The 15,840-nt window shown below is 39.8% G+C and overlaps 1 pseudogene; it reads left to right on the forward strand.

Moving 5' to 3' along the window:
• The first annotated feature begins 227 nt into the window (after positions 1-227).
• Positions 228-1,819, forward strand: LOC101421432 (sarcolemmal membrane-associated protein-like; annotated as a pseudogene).
• The last annotated feature ends 14,021 nt before the right edge of the window (positions 1,820-15,840 follow it).

Raw genomic sequence — 15,840 nt, forward strand, 5'->3', positions numbered from 1 at the left:
AACAAGAACTCCAGGCAAAAATAGAGGCTTTGCAAAATGATGATGATTTCACCAATGAAAGGCTAACAGCTTTGCAAGAGAAGCTGATCACCAAGGAGCATCTAACCAAAGTGGTAGAAGAAACAAAGCTTTCACAAGAAAATCAGGCAAGAGCAAAGAAATCTGATTTATTAGGTACTCTGAATCTAAGCAAGGAAAAAAGCAGCAACAACATTACAGATACCCAAATGGATGAGCAAGATCTAAATGAAACCCTTGCTAAAATGTCCCTATTAAAAGAAGACTTGCAGGGTGTGCAGCCAGACATTGAGGCAAAACAAGAAATTCAGCATCTTCACAAGGAATTGATTGAAGCCCAGGAACTAGCCAGAGCAAGTAAATAAGAATGCTTTGAACCGCAAGTTCTTTTGAAAGAAGAAAGAAAAGCCTATTAAAATCAAGTCGAGGAACATACTAAGCAAATTCAGATTCTTCAAGTCCGACTGCAGAAGTTACACCTTGAGACTCTCTGGGAGAAGGACAGTGAAATCTCAAGCATTTGAGATAAACTGCGTAGTGCCCAAGATGAAATTTTGCTCCTTCATCAGGCAGCAGAAAAGGCTGCCTCTAAGTGGGATATTTTTTTTTTAAAGATTTATTTATTTATTTAATTCCCCCCCCTCCCCCGGGAGGGTTGTCTGTTCTCTGTGTCTATTTGCTGCGTCTTGTTTCTTTGTCCGCTTCTGTCGTCGTCAGCGGCACGGGAAGTGTGGGCGGCGCCATTCCTGGGCAGGCTGCACTTTCTTTCACGCTGGGCGGAGGCTGCACTTTCTTTTGCGCTGGGCGGCTCTCCTTACGGGGCGCACTCCTTGCGTGTGGGGCTCCCCTACGCTGGGGACACCCCTGCGTGGCAGGGCACTCCTTGCGCGCATCAGCACTGTGTGTGGGCCAGCTCCACACAGGTCAAGGAGGCCCGGGGTTTGAACCACGGACCTCCCATGTGGTAGACGGATGCCCTAACCACTGGGCCAAGTTCGTTTCCCCCTTGAGTGGGATATTGACATTGATTCTTTTCAAGAAGAGCTTAAGAAGGTATGAGCTAAGTTTGTATGATGACGGAAAGCAGCATCTGAATATGAGAAAGAAATCATGAGCCTGCAAAACAGTTTTGAACTTAGATGTCAACAGTGTAAGGATCAACACAGAGAGGAAGCAACAAGGTTGCAAGGTTAACTGGAGAAGCTGACAAAAGAATGGAATGTATTGGAAACCTAATGCCATTCTCTAAAAAAGGAAAATATTTTGCTTTCATCAGAACTTCAGTGGCAAGAAAAGAATTGCCCAATTTCAGAAGCAAAGTTTAGCGCTTACCAGTGATCTCACAGCATCCTTCAGATGACTAGAAAGGAGCTTGAGAATCAAGTGGGATCTTTGAAAGAACAGCATCTTTGGGATTCAGCTGATTTCAAAACTCTTCTCAGTTAACCTGAAAACCAAGCCAAGAGAAAGAATATGTAAAGACACACACTGTACTCTGAGAACTGAAATTGAAGTTTGAAATGACTGAGCAGGAAAAGCAACCAATCACAGATGAGCTCAAACAATGTAAAGACAACCTGAAGCAGCTATGGGAGAAAGGAAAAAATCCTTCCATATTACAACTCATCCCAGCTGTATTCATTGGTCTATTCCTGGCTTTCCTGTTTTGGCATTTTGGTCCATTGTGGTAGAGAAAGAAACCCTGGCCCTGGATGCCCATGTTGGCATCCTGGTTGCAGTGACAGCCATCATGCTGTCCGTGCCAGGTCAGGCAGAGCTTCTCCATGAGAGCATTTTTTGAGTCTGTACACTGTCCTCCCTCTAGAAGCTGGCATCACACTCATGCTGGGGACAAAGAACTATTTACGTCATTTTTACCTCTTGTGGCAGTTTGAGATTATTTTATGAATCTTCAAAAGAGAAAGATTATGTTTGTAAACTAATCTATTCCTTTGAGTGTGATACCCTTTGCTTGTATTACATTTGGCTGAGGGCCTTTGATTGCATTACCTATTAAGATCGCTTTGAGCTTTTGATTTGACTACTTCAGTGGGTATGACTCAGGTTGAATCCCTGCTCTCTTGTTGGGTATAATGTAAATGCACACCACACAGACAGACACAGACGGGAAGAGTCAGTTCTGTAATTTTTTTTTTTTTTATCTTGCCATGTGACAGAAAGGAGAAACCTGTAAGAACTGAAGCCCTGAGGAGAGATGAGACATTTTGCCTGGTAGCTTACAGTTGAGATTTGGAAGAAAGCAGAATAACCAAGGCTGACATAAGAGGCCCAGAAAGAAACAAGCCCTATGCCAGGAAAGAGAAGACTTCACTTAAGCATGAAGCCTCAAGAGGCTGGGCCTATGGAGCCTCAGGAGGAAAGGGAAGCCCAAAGGGGAAGGCAGAGACCAGCCTGAGACCAGCGACCATCTTGCTTCAACACATGACAACTGACTGGTGAGAAAGCAACCTTGAGTTGGACTTTTTTCTGGCCTTGTAACTTTAAACTTTTACACCAAATATATACCTCTTATAAAAGTCAACAGATTTCTGGTACTTTGCACAGGCAACCCTTTGGCAGGCTAATATACTTCATAAAAGAGCAAAAGTACAAGAATATAGCTGTAGGGTCATTGCTTTAAATTATATAAAATGTATCTGTCTATAAAGAGGATATAAATTTTGTGAATTTATTCTACTGTAAGCAATAATTTGCTTGCAATTTTTCATGTAATTTTAAAATTAATATGTTGAAATTTTAAATATTATGGTGGCCTAAAGTAGGCTTCTTGGTACACCAAATTGTTTATAACATTAAATTTGTGGATATTTTCCTCTGAATTCTGGTGACCAGATAATTCATTTTTCTGATTCGATAACTACCCAAACCAAACAACCAATACATACACAGGAAGAGAGGCCTTGTGTGCTCAATCTCTATCAGTTTGAAATATATAAACACCACACACTCACACACACACACACATATAAATGCCATTTTACTCATTATAAAATCACTGAAGTATTGGGAACAAGACTTAGAGGCAACAATTTGTGTGGATTTTTTAAAAGGAAAAATACATGTGGAAAATACTGTTTTAGTGATAATTTGGAAAATATATACATGCTTGTTCAGCCTTAATATGAATTGAAAATGTGGAAGGCATCAACTTTGAAAAACTTTCCATGAGAAATGTGTATTTTATTGAGCAAATTGAAGTATTTTGGGGAGCAAAAACATAATATTTACACAATTTCAGTGCAGCGAACCAAATTGTTGAGTCAATTGAAATGTAATTTGTTAAATCTCATGTAGTTAAAGAGATATTTTCTTTAAAATCCAAGTTACTTTCTCATATATAGTATTTTTAGGAAACATGTTTTTTTCCCCTATGTTCATGCAAACATGTTTAATTGAAGAAAGAATTAATATCTTTTTAGATAAGCTCTTATTGACTTAATTTAGTTATGATATTATGGAGCTAATTCATGTTCAAGGTGAGTGATTGTTACCTAGATGATGCAACAAAAAGAAACACAGATTCCCGTGTTACTGACAACAACAGAAGCGGACAAAATAAAAAATAAAAAAAAGAACACGCAGAAAAAATGAACACAGAGAACATGGTTTCAGATGGGAAATCAGTACTTAATCTTTTGGAGCCTCCTTTGTATGTGATGATTCTCTTTTCTCTTGCTGCATTTAGAATTTTCTCTTTGTTCTCTTGAGCATTGGATAATTTGACAGGTATATGTCTTGGGGTCGGCCTGTTGGGATTTATGGTGTTTGGGGCGCGTTGTGCTTCTTGGACATGTACATCCATCTCCCTCAGTCGATTTGGGAAGTTTTCAGCCATTATTTCCTCCAACACCCCTTCTGTCCCCTTTCCCTTCTCTTCTCCTTCTGGGATCCCTATAGTACATATGTCAGTGCATTTGCATTGTCATCCAGGCCCCTAAGTCCCAGCTGGATTTTCCTATCTTTTTACTGATCAGTTCTATCTGGTTGATTTCAGATGTACTGTCTTCCACATCACTAATTCTCTCCTCTGCCTCTTCTAATCTGGTGTTATTTGCTGAGAGTGTATTTTTGATTTCTTGAATTGTGCTGTTCATCACCATCATAGCCATTATCTTTTTGTGTATGACTGCTATTTCTTCTGTATTCTCTCCCAGTGTTTTCTTCATATTGTTAATCTCTTCTTTTACTTCATTAAATTAGTTGCTAATATATGTTTTGTGAGCTATAATTACTTGTCTGATGTTCTGCTCCTCTTCCTGGTTTTTAGTTTGTACATTGAATGCAGTCATGTTTTCTGGATTATTGGTTTAGTTTGTAGTTTTTTGTTGCTGTCTGGTCATCATTTTATCTTGACAGGCAAGGAAGCAGTGGTATGACATAGTCAAGTTACTAAAAGAAAACAATTTCCAACCAAGAACATTCTATCCAGCTAAGCTAGCATTCAAAAATGATGGAGAGTTCAAAATATTCACAGATAAACAGAAACTAAAAGTGTATGCCAACAAGAACCCTGCCCTTCAAGAAATACTAAAGGGAGTTCTGCAGGAAGAAAGGAAGACACAGGAGAGGCAGAGTTGGAGGAGAGTGTAAAAGCAACTAAAAAGACAAAAAGAGAAGAAAACAAACAAACAAAATATGACAAACACAAGTCCAAGGAAAATATGGCTAACATAAACAATTTCTTGAAAGTATTAACACTGAATGTCAATGGATTAAACTCACCTGTCAAAAGATTCAGACTGGAAGATTGGATAAGGAAATATGATCCATCTATATTCTGTCTACAAAAAACACATCTTACACTCAGGGATTCAAGGAGGTTGAAAGTGAATGGCTGGGAAAACAATCTTACGAGCAAACAATTACCGAAAATGGGCAGGAGTAGCTGTATTAATATCAGACAAAATAGACTTTTTATAAAATTTATTTCTCTCCCCTTCCCCCCCCCCACTCCAGTTGTCTGTTCTCTGTGTTCATTTTTTTCTGCGTGTTCTTCTTCTTCTTTTTCTTCTTCTTTTTTTTTGTCCATTTCTGTTGTTGTCAGTGACAGGGGAATGTGTATTTCTTTTTGTTGCGGCATCTTGCTGTGTCAGCTCTCTGTGTGGGTGGTACCATTCATGGACAGGCTGCACTTTCTTTCACGCTGGGCAACTCTCCTTACAGGGTGCACTCCTTGTGCGTGGGGCTCCCCTGTGCAGGGGGCACCCCTGCATGACACGGCACTCCTTGCACATATCAGCACTGCACGTGGGCCAGCTCCACACAGGTCAAGGAGGCCTTGGGTTTGAATCACAGACCTCCTATGTGGTAGACAGATGCCCTATCCACTGGGCCAAGTCTGCTTCCCAGACAAAATAGACTTTAAATGCAAAACAATTGTGAGAGACAACGATGGACACTACATATTAGTGAAAGGGACAATCCTTCAAGAAGAATGAACAATGATAAACATTTATGCTCCTAACAAGGGCACCTCAAAATACACAAGACAAATACTGGAAAAACTAAGTGAAAGAATAGATGCCTCTACAATTATAATGGAGGACTTTAATACACCACTATCAACTTTGGACAGAACATCTCAACAGAGAATCAATAAAGAAACAAAAACTTTGAACAATACAGATCATTATACCCAAATACAGCAGAATATACATTTTTCTCAAGTGCAAATGGATCATTCTCCAAGATAGACCATATGTGAGGCCACAAAGAAAGGTTCAATGAAATAAGAAAGATCAAAATCATAGAAAATAATTTCTCTGACCACAGTGGAGTTAAGCTGGAAATCTGCAAGGGCTAGAGGCCCATATTTAACAACAAGATATGGAAATTAAACAGCACACTCTTAGAAAAACAGTGGGTCAAGGAGGAAATCTCAAAAGAAATTAGTAACTACCTTGAAACTAATGAAAATGACAACACAACACACCAAAACTTATGGGATATGGCAAAAGCAGTACTGAGAGGGAAATTTATAGCCATAAGTTCATAAATCAAAGAAGAAGAAAGAGCAAAAATTGAAGACCTACTTGCACATTAGAAGGAATTATTGAAAAACAACAAAGTAACCCCACAGGAAGAATAAAGAAAGAAATAACAAAGATAAGAGCAGAACTAAATGAGATAGAAAATAAGAAAACACTTGAAAAGATAACAAAACCAAGAGCTTGTTCTTTGAGAAGATCAATAAAATTGACAAACCCTTAGCTAGACTAACAAAGAAAAAAAGAGAGAAGATGCAAATACACAAAATAAGAAATGAGAAAGGGCATATCACCACTGACCACACAGAAATAAAGACTATCATAAGAGTATACTTTGAGGGAAGCAGACTTGGCCCAATGGTTAGGGCATCCATCTACCACATGGGAGGTCTGTGGTTCAAACCTGTGCAAGGAGCGTGCCCTGTAAGGAGAGCCACCCAGCGTGAAAGAAAGAGCAGCATACACATGAATGGCACCACCCACGCGGAGAGCTGACACAAGATGACACAACAAAAAGAAACACAGATTCCCATGTCACTGACAACAACAGAAGCAGACAAGAAGAAGATGCAGGAAATAGACACAGAGAACAGACAACCAGGGAGTGGGGGTAGGGGGGAAGGGGAGAGAAATCAATAAATAAATCTTTAAAAAAAAAGAGGATACTTTGAAAATCTATATTCCAAAAAACGCAATAATTTAGAGGAAATGGACAAATTCCTAGAAACGTATAAGCAACCTATATTGATGAAAGAAATTGATGATCTCAACAAACCAATCACAAGTAAAGAGATAGAATCAGTCAGTAAAAACCTCCCAACTATGAAGAATCCTAGGCCAGACGGCTTCACAGGGGAATTCTACAAAACATTCTGGAAAGGACTAACGCCAATCTTCCTGAAACTCTTCCAAAAAGTCAAAACAGAAGGAACATTGCCTAACTCATTCTATGATGCCAACATTACCCTAGTACCAAAGTGAAACAGGGACACCACAGGAAAGGAAAATTACAGACCAATTTCTCTAATGAACCTAGACACAAAAATCCTCAACAAAATACTTGTTAACCATATTCAACAACACATTAAACAAATCATACACCATGACCAAGTGGGATTCATTCTGGTTATGCAAGGATGGTTCAACATAAGAAAATCAAATAATGTAATACACCATATAAACAGATTGAAGGGAAAAAAATCACATGATCATATCTATAGATGCAGAAAAAGCATTTGACAAAATACAGCACACTTTCTTGATGAAAACACTGGAAAAGATCAGAATACAAGGAAATTTTCTGAACATGATAAAGAGTATATATAAAAAACCACAGCCAACATCATTGATGATGGTGAAATCCTAAAATCTTTCCCTCTAAGATCAGAAACAAGAAAAGGCTGCCCACTATCACCTCTTCTATCTAACATTGCCTTAGAAGTACTTGCTCGAGCACTGAGGCAAGAACCAGATATAAAAGGCATTCAAACTGGAAAGGAAGAAGTCAAAATTTCATTATTTGCAGATGACATGATCCTATACATAGAAAACCCTGAGAGGTCTACAACAAAGCTTCTAGAACTCATAAATGAGTTTAGTAAAGTCACAGGTTATAAGATCAATGCACAAAAATCAGTAGCATTTCTATACACCAATAATGAGCAAGCTCAGGAGGAAATCAAGAAACAAATACCATTTATAATAGTAAATAAAAAAACCCAATACCTAGGAATGAATTTAACTAAAGATGTAAAAAACTTATACCCAGAGAACTGCACAACACTGTTCAAGGAAATCAAAGAAGACCTAAATAAATGGAAGAATATTCCCTGTTAATTGAAAGGAAGACTAAATATTATTAAGATGTCTATCCTACCAAAACTGATCTACACATTCAATGCAATCCGAATAAAAATCAACACAGCCTTCTTTAATGAACTAGAAAAACTAGCTATGGAATTTATTTGGAAAGGAAAGAGGCCCCGAAGAGCCAAAGACATATTGAAAAAGAAAAATGAAATTAGAGGCATCACACTACCTGACTTCAAAACACACTACAAAGCTACAGTAGTGAAAATGGCAAGATATTGGCACAAGGAGAGACACACAGGCCAATGGAACTGAATTGAGAGTTCTGATATAGATCCTCATATATACAGTCATATAATATTCTATAAAGCCACCAAACCCTCTCAACTGAGAGAGAATGGCCGCTTCAACAAATGGTGCCTGGAGAACTGGATATCCATATGTTAAAGAATGAAAGAGGATTACCAACTCACATCTATACAAAAATCAACTCAAGATGGATCAAAGACCTAAATATAAGAGCCGAGACCATAAAGGCTTTGGAAAGCAGTGTAGGGAAGCATCTACAGGACCTCGTATTAGAAAATGGCTTCATGAACTTCACACCAAAAGCACGAGCAGCAAAAGAACAAATAAATAAATGGGACTTCCTCAAAATTAAATCCTTCTGCACCTCAAAGGAATTTGTCAAGAAAGTGAAAAGAGAGCCTACACAATGGGAGAAAATATTTCATAACCATATATCTGATGGGAGACTTATATCCTGCATATATATAGAACTCCTATAACTTGAAAATAAAAAGACAAACGTTTAAAAAATGGGGAAAAGATTTAAACAGACACTTCTCCAAAGAAGAAATACAAATGGCTAAAAAGCACATGAAAAAATACTCCAAGTCTCTAGCTATCAGGGAAATGCAAATCAAAACTACAATGAGATACCATATTACTCCCATAAGATTGGCAGCTATGAAAAAAAAGCTATGAAAAAAAAAAAGAAAAAAAAGAAATGGGAACACTCATCCACTGCTGGTGGGAATGCCGAAGGATCCAGCCATTCTGGAGGACAGTTTGGCGGTTTCTCAAAAAACTAGCAGTAGATTTTCCATATGACCCAGCAATTCCACTGCTGTGTATATACCCAGTAGAACTGAAAGCAAGGACACAAACTGACATATGCACACCAATGTTCATAGCAGCATTGCTCACTATTGCCAAAAGTTGGAATCAACCCAAATGCCCATCAGCAGATGAATGGATAAATAAAATGTGGTATATTCATACAATGGAATACTACTCAACTATAAGAACAAATACAGTACAAACACATGTGATAACATGGATGAATCTTGAGAACCTTATGTTGAGTGAAGCAACCCAGGCATTGAAGGACAAATACTACATGACCTCAATGATATGAAATAAGTAAACCAAGCTGCCTCAGAGAGCTAGAGACTGGATGATAGGCTTAAAGGAACTTGGGGGGTAGAGGATGGTTGCAAGCTGACAACTACCTGGGAGAAATCTATGATAAGCTGGAGGTAAGTATTTGTACAAGGAAGGGATAAAATGGGGGAATAGAGATACTTTTGGGTGGGGCTTTGCACACTTGAGGGGGACTAAGGATGGGAGGATGGGTAATATTGCCCAAGAAATTTGGGGGAGGGTGGGGGGACATATGAACATAGCAGATTGTCAGGTATGTGGTTGAAAGTATAATGTAGAGAAAACTTTTTGAAAAATATAATAAAGAGTGTTACCTGTTTAAGATGCTTAAATGGAAGAATCCGACACAGGACAGGCTTCTAGGGAGTGTGTGAGTGCTCATTTTGTCATAGTGGGTTATATCATTGGATGGAGACCCATACAATGAGAGTGAAGGTATACCCACATCTTGGGGAGGACTGATGTTCTCAAATAGAGGGAATTGTAAATCTCGAGAGAGAATTGGAGGCTCCCAATGCGTTAGGGCAGTTAAGTATGTCAAACCCTCGACATTGTTGCAAGTATCTCTGAACATGGCCCTTCAAGCAATGAAGTTTGCTTATCTCTGTGGGCCCTGAGGGGAGGGCAAAGGAGGTATTGAATAGATGGAATACGTGTAACTGTGGGGCAATGGAAGTGTTCCACAAGATTATGCAAGGATGGATATAGGACATGTTAAATTACACCAAAAATGAATAGGGGCCTGCATAAGCTAAAATGTAAATCATAATGTAAAACATAAGATAACTAAAAATTTAGAAAATTGTATAGTTTAAAATATAATCCATAATGTAAATCCAAGTGTAACCTTGTTGGAAAGCTATTGTCTCAATCTCTGTACATCAATTGCAGTAAGTATAGTATGAACATGTAAAAAGATTATTGCTGGGGAAGGGACAAAGTGTCTGATGTTGGATATGTGGGAGTATCGTATATTGTATATATGAATTACTGTGATCTAAAACTTTTGTTAAGACAAGCTTAATAAATAGAAAAAAGAAAAGAAAAAGAAAGAACACACTGAGGAAGAGATGGAAGAACTTGACCTGCCAATGTGCACACAGGGCAAGACTTATTGCAGTGATGGAAGGCAAAATATCAAAAACAAAGCTTTTTCATTTTTAAATTTTTTGATGCCCCAATTAATTTTTACCTTAATTTTTCTAAATTAGTGTGTATTCTATATCTAACCTTTAAAACCATCACTATATTCCATTTTTCTATTAATGGAACCTGGCAATATATTGGGCTTCATTTTTGAAGAAATTTTGGACCACAGAGAGGTACAACAATGGCAGGGAAGGAATACTGGTGTGGGTGTTATTGATTGGGGACACGTGGTTGGGAGGGAGTTCTCCAGGACATATATATAGGGTATGTAAAAATGTTTGGATATTTTCATAGTAGTTATAGTTAAAAATGACAACTGAGGGAGTGCTGAGTTCCTACCCAGGGGAGCTCTAACACATTCCCCAATGGGACAGCAACAATCCCCTAATGGCCATGACAAAGACCAAAAAAGAATGAAGGTCCAACAATGAGCCCTTGATACTAATGACTATGCTTGTGAGCCTGTGTGCCTGAAATAAGAACTAGGCCAAGAACTTCAGGATACCTAAGAGTTACCTCCTGAGAGCCTCTGTGTTGCTCAAATGAGGCCAGTCTCAAAGCCAAATTCAGCATGTAAGTGCATTGCCATCCCCCCAGTGTGGGACATGACTCCTGGGAATGAGCCTCCCTGGTGCCAAGGGATTACTACCAAGTACCAGCTGATGATGTAACTAGAAAGCGACTTTGAATAAAAGGGTCAACTGAGACCAGCACAACACCTCAGCTTACATGTAATATCAAGTGTTAAAACTGCTTTTTGACCTTGAATAAAAGGGGGAAATGGAAAGGACAAATGAGTTTTTTTTTTAAAAGATTTATTTATTTATTTAATTTCCCCCCCTCCCCTGGTTGTCTGTTCTTGGTGTCTATTTGCTGCATCTTGTTTCTTTGTCTGCTTCTGTTGTCGTCAGCGGCACGGGAAGTGTGGGCGGCGCCATTCCTGGGCAGGCTGCACTTTCTTTTCACGCTGGGCGGCTTTCCTCACGGGTGCACTCCTTGCGCGTGGGGCTCCCCCACGCGGGGGACACCCTTGCATGGCACGGCACTCCTTGCGCGTATCAGCACTGCGCATGGCCAGCTCCACACGGGTCAAGGAGGCCCGGGGTTTGAACCACGGACCTCCCATATGGTAGACGGACACCCTAACCACTGGGCCAAAGTCCGTTTCCCTACAAATGAGTTTTTATGGCTATGTGTCTCCACAAAAGCGCTGGGAGGTCATCAGAGGGGTCTTCCTTATGCACACCTTAGCAAGACAGCTCAAGTAGGTACAACCCCAGGTACTGGTTTTTCTGAGGGCTACAGAGACCCACACGTTCTATGATCTTGGCAGATGGAGTTCAGTGCCATGTCAGTTGGCCCTACTTTGGAGTTTGTGTTCCTGAGTGTGATGGAGTTGGACTCAGATGTGATCTTTGTTCACAAGCCTCTCCTGTTACTTTTACTGGACCTGTGGTTGGCACTGGGGTTTGGTGTATATTCAGGGACCTGAATCTCTGCACTGTCCATGTGATAGTCAGGCCCTGAACCTAAACAGACTTGTAACTCCTACCCTCTGGCTTATTGGACTTACCCCAGCCAGCTAACAGGGAGGTGAAGAAGGTTACTCACCACACCAGGGAGCCAAGAGTGCCTACAACTGCAAGCAGGAGAATTGCATCCATCATCCATGTGGAATTTAAGCCCCCTCTTGATATAAAGATGGAGTGGACATAACCATCCCAGGATCCACAGGATGGAGGAATAGATTATGGATTAGAGTGGACTTACTGATATTCTATTCTGGAACTATTGTGATTAGTAATGGAAGTAAATGTAGCATTGATGTGGAGAAAGTGGCCATGGTAGCTGCTGAGGGTAGAGTGTGGAAAGAAGAGATGTGATGTGGGGGCATTTTCAGGACTTGGAGTTGTCCTGGGTGGTACTGCAGAGACAGTTATTGGACATTGTATGTCCTCCCATGGCCCACTGTTTGGACTGGGAGAGAGTGTAAAGTATAATGTGGACCACTGACAATGTGGTGCAACAGTGCTCAGAGACATATTCACCAAGTGCAATGAATGTCCCGTGATGATGGAGGAGGTTGTTGTTATGGGAGGAGTGGGGTGAGGGGGTTGGGGAGTATATGGGGACCTCATGTTTTTTAATGTAACATTGAAAAACTAAAGACAAATAAATAAATAAATATCATTTTTATTGGACTTACCACACTCAGCTAAGATGGAGTTGAAGAAGGACAACCACCACACCATGGAGCCTAGAGTGATTACAACTGAAAATGGGAGGATTGCATCCAGCATCCAGGTGGAATCTGACCCTCCTCTTGACATAGAGGTGCAATGGACACAACCAATCCAATGTCCACATAGAAGAGGTGGCATTGGAATGGGAAAAGTGGACATAGTGGACGAAGGGTATGGGGAAAGGCAGGAAGAGATGAGAGGTGGAGGCATCTTTGGGACATGGAGCTGCCCTGGATGGTACTTCAGAGGCAATCACCGGACATTGTAAATCCTCACAGGGCCCACTGGATGGAATGGAGGAGAGTATGGGCTATGATGTGAACCAATGTATATGAGGTGCAGAGGTGCCCAAAGATGTACTTACAAAATCCAATGGATGTGTCATGATGATGGGAACGAGTGTTGTTGGGGGGGGGGAGAGGGGGGGTGGGGGGATGGGGTTGAATGGGACCTCACATATATATTTTTAATGTAACATTATTACAAAGTCAATAAAAAATAAAAAAATTAAAAAAAAAAAAAAAGATGCCAATTCTACCCAAATTCATATACAGATTCAATACAATCCCATTAAAAATTCCACCAGCATTTTAAAAACAAACACAATTAGTAAATTTATTTTGAAGGGTAAGGGGTTCTGAATAGCCAGAAACATCTTAATAAGGAAAAGCAAAGTTGGAGGACTCTCACTTCTGGCCTTAAATCACATTACCTAGCTACAGTGGTAAAAACAGCATGGTACTAACATAAGGATAGACAGACCAATGGAACTGAATTGATGGTTCAGAAACAGACCCTAACATCTATGGTCAAGTGATTTTTTTAAAAAACCTGTTAAGCCCATCCAGCTTGGGCAGAACAGTCCATTCAATCAATGGTGCTGGGAGAACTGTCTATTCACAGTGAAAAGGAAAGAAAGAGAACCCCTATTTCATACCTTATACAAAATTTAACTCAAATGGATTAAAGACCTAAATATAACAGCAATAACTATAAAGCTTCTACAAGAAACTATAGGAAAACATCTTCAAGACCTGGTGGTAGGTGGAGGATTCTTAAAGGAGATAAGAGGAGGGTTGAGGAGTACCAATGCTTAATGTATGTGAAAGTTTTAATTAACTTTACTGTAAAAGTTTGGAAATGAATAGAGTTGATGGCAACACATTGTATTGAGTAGTAGCATGTTTATAAATGGGAATGTGGCTGGAAAGGGTAGTTTAGGAGTGTAAATGTCATTTAAAAGAAAGCCAGAGAATTATCTAGGGACTGAATAACTTATTGAACCCAGAGGTGGATGAAACTGTGGTTGATGGTACAGATGCAAGAGTGTCCTTCTGTCAGCTAGAGCAGATGTACATCTCTGTTGTAGGGTGGTGGGAATGTGGAGAAGCATGGGAAAAATAGAGTTGATGTGACCTATGGAATGTGGTTGTATTAGTCAGCCAAAGGGGTGCTGATGCAAAATACCAGGAATTGGTTTTTATAAGGTGTATTTATTTGGGGTAATTGATTAAGTAATTATGTAAACTTCTTGTGCCAGTAGAGTGTTGAGTCCCCACCCTTTGGTGGGGATAAAAGTCATGGCAAAGGACAGAGTTAAGCATTTTTGATGTTGGAGTTTTGATGTTGGAGTTTGATGCTGAAACCTTAAGCTGGAGCCCCAGGAAGTAAGTACACAGAGGAAAGAGAAGCAAGTTGTGGGATGGGAGGAACCCAGGAAGCCTGAACTCTCACAGATATCAGCAGCCATCTTGCTCCAACACATGAAAATAGACTTTGGTGAGGGAGGTAACTTATGCTTTATGGCCTGGTATCTGGATGTGGCTCAAGCAATTGGGCTTCTGTCTACCATATAGGAGGTCCAGATTTTGATGCCCAGGGCCTCCTGGTGAAGGCAAGCTGGCCCGTGTGGTAAGCTGACCCATGCAGAGTGCTGGCCTGCACAGAGTACTACCCCACACAGGAGTGCTGCCCCATGCAGGAATGCTGCCCCACACAAGAGTGCTGGCCCACATGGAGAGATGGCATAGCAAGATGACACAACAAAAAGAGACACAGAGGAAAAATAAGTGATGCAGCAGATCAGGGAACTGAAGTGGCACAAGAGAATGATCACCTCTTTCCCACTTTAGAAGGTCCCAGGATTGATTCCTGGAGCCACCTAATGAGAATACAAGCAGACACAGAAAAACACACCATGAATGGACACAGAGAGCAGACAATGGGGGGGGGGGGGTAAACAAATAAATAAATCTTTTTTAAAAAAGATTCTTTGATTAGTAGTAATATTTTGAGGATGCTTTTTCATCATGTGTTGAAAACATTTCACAGCAATGCAAGGTATGGATCGTGGGGTGAGGTATGAGAGCCCTGTATGATGTTATGCATGTTTGTTTTGTAAGTTCACAACTTTTATGATACACTTATTGTTTATGTATTTTATTAGTCAGTCAAAGGGGTGCTGATGCAAAGTACAAAAAAATCTATTGGCTTTTATAAAGGGTATTTATTTGGGGTAGAAACTTGCAGTCACAAGGCCATAAAGGCTCCATGGTCCCAGCTTCATACAATCTCAGCTGTAGGCTGGCAAAAGTCTCGTTTTTTTTTTTTTTTTTTTTCCTGGAGCTTGTCTCTTTCTGGGCTCAGTTGCTCTGCTCTCTCCACAAGGCTAGCTGTAAACTCTCAGGCAAATGGCTTGGCTCTTTCCCTGGTGCTGCAGCATCAAAACTCAACTCTTTGTGTTCTCCTTCTCCATGTGTTTACTCTCCTCTCTTTGATTGATCATCTGTTATATATAGCCTACAGCTGTAGGCTAGCTGTAGGCAGGGACTCAAGCCAAGTTGCCCTAATGATGTGGTCAAATAAAAGCCATAATCTTGATTTATTAAAGTAAAAGTGAAACCTTTGAGTTGAATACATTCTAATATGCCCAGAAGAACAGACCAATTTACAAATACAATCCAATATCTACTTTTGGAATTCATAAACAATACCAGACTGCCATATGTATGTTTATGTATGAGTGATATCCTTCAATATATTTTTAAATGAAAAAATATCTAATGGTGGTCATACAAGGGTGGTTCAATACAATAAAATCAGTTAGTGTAATACATCACATTAATAAATCAAAAAGAAAAACGTGGTCATCTTGATTGATGCAGAAA

This window comes from Dasypus novemcinctus, chromosome X (genome assembly GCF_030445035.2).
Source record: "Dasypus novemcinctus isolate mDasNov1 chromosome X, mDasNov1.1.hap2, whole genome shotgun sequence".
Classification (NCBI taxonomy): domain Eukaryota; kingdom Metazoa; phylum Chordata; class Mammalia; order Cingulata; family Dasypodidae; genus Dasypus; species Dasypus novemcinctus.